The sequence below is a fragment of the Equus asinus genome, chromosome 25 (assembly GCF_041296235.1).
Source record: "Equus asinus isolate D_3611 breed Donkey chromosome 25, EquAss-T2T_v2, whole genome shotgun sequence".
Classification (NCBI taxonomy): Eukaryota; Metazoa; Chordata; class Mammalia; order Perissodactyla; family Equidae; genus Equus; species Equus asinus.
Genome location: NC_091814.1, coordinates 49970225 through 49974304, shown reverse-complemented (window position 1 = coordinate 49974304; position 4080 = coordinate 49970225).

Below are 4080 nucleotides of genomic sequence, written 5' to 3'. Positions count from 1 at the left end.
TCGAGGCGGGGCGCCGAGGGCACGCCCGCGACTGGGGCTGTGAGGGCTCGGGGGCGGGTGCTGTGCGCACAGTCCGTGCCCCGGGCTGAGGAAACCCAGTAGGGATAAGAGTGTGGCTCGAAGCCCGAGGAGCGTTTAGGACCCTTTCTGAAGAAAGGAGATCTGTGTGTCTACAAACCCTTGTTTATAGCATCAGAGTTAGACTAGGAGGGAGATATTGAGGGTTGCTAACGCTGTCTCCTCATTTTAGACATTGGGAATCTCTGGTCCAGAGAGATTTACTTTGAGGTTGCGCAGCTAGTTTGGGCAGATTTTGGACGCAGTCTAGGCGTTCTTTCCCTCGTATCATTTAGAGTTCTAATCTAAAATAACTCGGTGCCGACGAGGGCGCCTTCAGGTTTCAGTTGGGCTTCGCTCTTGCTTGGCCATTCCATCGTTCTAGTCACTCCTCCTACCCCGTAAGTTAGTAGCATATTTAAACTTGCAGTGGCTGGGCATAGAGATCCAAGACAATTCCAATGTCGTTTTTGCTTCCTCTTATTTGCTTGCTTTATCCATTCCTGCCACACACGCCCCAGCTGGATTGTTTTACTCATTTTCTTCCTACCATTTGTTTGCTAGATGTCTTTTTTTAGCTAATATCTATGGGTCCTTTGTTGATACAGTGGTTCAACTTAGTGCATATTTAAGCCAAACACTAATTGAAAGATGGATAGGCTAGGGCAATGACTCTCAAGTTAATGACATAGAGTTGAATTACCCGGAAAGCTTTAAAAATGACTGATGCCTGGGCACCACTCTGAGATTCTGATTTAATGGCATGGGATGTTGGGAAATAGTGAGCCATGGATTGTCAGCTGAAGCTTCTGAAAGCCTAGTGTTAGACTGGTTCACTCTCTGTGAGTACTATTAAGACCCAGGCTGACTTGGACTGAACCGGCCCACCTAGAAGGGGAAGCTTCTTGTGCAGTCAGCCCTCATATGCCTGGGCAGATTCAACCATCCGTGGGTGGAAAGACCTACCATGGTTGCATCTACTGAACATGTACAGACTTTGTTTTCTTGTCATTTTCCCTAAACAATACAGTATAATAACTATTTACATAGCATTTACATTGTATCTGCTTGTTAGGGTTTCTTCCCTGCTTTGGTGCCTTAGCCAGATCTGCAATCCACTCTCTCCCTTTATAAGGGAATACTAGAAAGCAAGCCAGCATGTGATTCTTATAGATATGGTAATAACGGACTTCCTGGCAAACAAACTAATAGTATTTGCTGGCTGGAGAATTCATATCTATAGAATTCCTTTAGCAAGATGCCCCTGGGCTGGGGCTGTTTACAGTAAACACAGCAGGAATCCATGTGGATTTGAGGTGTATGACTGGAAAATACCATATAAGCTATGTAACTTAGCATAAAATGGTGATGTTTCATAACCAAGTTGGCTCCTATGTGAGGTGACTTCACACCTTATTTAGAAACTACATCTGTTGTCTAGGGCCAGGGTGCATCCAAAGCAAGAAGAAAGGACCTGGGGAGCAGCATTAAGAGTCTTGGACCACTCCCTACTTTGTTCGTGCCTCCTGATTACTGGTGTATATATATATATATGTGTGTGTGTGTATATATATATATATATATGTGTGTGTATACATGTATATATATATATGTGTATATATATGTACTTTTCTTTTGGTGAGGAAGATTGTCCCTGAGCCAGCGTCTGTGGCAGTCTTCCCCTATTTAGTATGTAGGTTGCTGCCACAGCATGGCTTGATGAGTGGTGTGTGGGTCCACACCCAGGATCTGAACCTGTGAACCCTGGGAAACTGAAACAGAGCGTGCAAACTTAACCACTAAGATCACTGGGCCAGCCCCCTACTGGTATCTTTGAAATTATTGGTAAAGCTTCATATTGGGTAAGACCTCTGATTTGTGAGTTTGATTTGACAATTTTATCCTTTGTGTTAGGTCAGTGGCAAAGATCAAAAAGTTTGATGATACAGTGTTGGAGGGGCGTGTGTGTGTGTGTGTGTGTGGTGGTGTGAGAGCACAGGTGGGAAGAACAAGCTTTCTTAAACACTGTTGGTGAGAGTATAAATTGGTACAAATTCTTTAAAGTTCAGGATGACAATATATTTTGAAAGTTTATACAAAGTTCCTTTGACCTAACAATTTTACTTCTAAAATTTATCCTATAGATATACTTCCAAAAGTTGTATAAAGATACGCTATAAAAAATATTCTTTAAAGGGGGGGCTGGCCCGGTGGTGTAATGGTTAAGTCTGTGTACTCTGCTTGGGTGAGCCAGGGTTTGCAAGTTTGGATCCCAGGCGTGGACCTACATACCATTGTCTAAGCCATGCTGTGGTGGCATCCCACGTACAAAGTAGAGGAAGATTGGCACAGGTGTTAGCTCAGGGCCAATCTTCTCACCAAACAAACAAAGAAACAAAAAATTCTTTAAAGGATTTTTGTAACAACAAGACTGGGGAGAAAAAGAGGAACTTGAACTGTCTAGCAATGGGAAATTGCTGAAATAAGTTATGGTATATCCATTCAATAGAATAGTATGCAACCATTAAAATGCACTAAATCTACACTCACTGACTTGGAATATCTCTGTGATGTGGTTGTAAGGTGAGAAAAGCAAGGTGCAGAACAGTATGTAGACTCTGCTTCCATTTGAGCATCACACACACACACAAAACCCAGGAGGACTGGGAGTCTGGCATGGAAGGTGCTATGGACTCAATTGTGCCCCCTACCCCCAATGCTTGTGTTGAAGCCCTAAGCCACAATGTGACTGTATTTGGAGATAGGGCCTTTAGGGAGGTAATTGAATGAGGTCACCAGGGTGAGGCCCTAATCCTCCAGGGCTAGTGTACATGTGTGTAGGCACAGAGAAAAGGCCATGTGAGGACACGTTGAGAAGTCGGCCACCTACAAGCCAGGAAGAGAGTCTCACCAGAAACCAATCCTGATGGCACCTTGATCTTGGACTTCTAGCCTCCAGAACTGTGAGTAAGTAAATTTCTGTTATTTAAGCCATCTGGTCCCTGGAATTTTGTTGGAACAAACCCTGCAGACTAATACAGAAGGGAAACGTTTCTTCCGATGTGTGGCATTTCCTTCTATTTGAATATTTTACATGTGTATCACTTTTTCAATTAAAAAAAAAACTATAGTAGAGACTCTTTTTCCCACTAAATTTGGGACCACTTCTTGGTCAGTTAATTTAAAAAGTCAGAGTGGTATATCATGAAAAAAGGCAGATATACTCTAGCCTTTTTATTTTGACTCAAACGTATAATTATACACTCACTCACTAATCTTTGAAGGAGGGCCAAGACCTTTAATCTGAGCGTGACTCTGTTGGACGCAGCTCCCCATTGTGTTTACTATAATTGCATTGTTTAAATTGTTTACAATTTTCAGTGTTTTCTTCAAAGCAGAGCAAGAACTTAGACACATTTGAAGCACTTTGAGTCCCAAGTCAGTCTAGATTTTGTACAATTTTTTCCCCAAAGTTTTACAGATTTTTCTTACCTATATCTAGTTCTACTGTAACTCGTTTGTTCACCTTTATCAATTTAGTTTTCACAGAAACAACTTACTATTTGTATTTCATTAGTTGGAATATTTAAATTCCATAAGTATAATGAGAGGTGTAAATATTTTAGGTTACAAATACAAATTGACTCTTGATAAGCATGTTCTGGTGAGGAAGTGTACAGGTGTGCCATACAGCTAACCTCAGAGGGCCTTAGTGATATGTAAATATAGTTGTTTTACTTTTGATTTTAAAAGAATCTCAAACTTAGCAAAGAATAGGTACAAAGAACTCTTGTAAACTATCCAGATTCACAGTTTATTAACATCTTTTCCTAATGCTGGTCTCAACTCCTAATTGGATTTCATGACTCACAGTCTGAATGATACTGAAATAGTTCAGGCCAGTCTCTCTTTCTCCAAGTAGACGATGAAACAAAGAACCAGAGAGTTTGCATGGCTTAACTCAGGGGGGTTAACATTTCACTTCATTTGCTTTATTCTCTTTAAATACATATCCTCCCCACC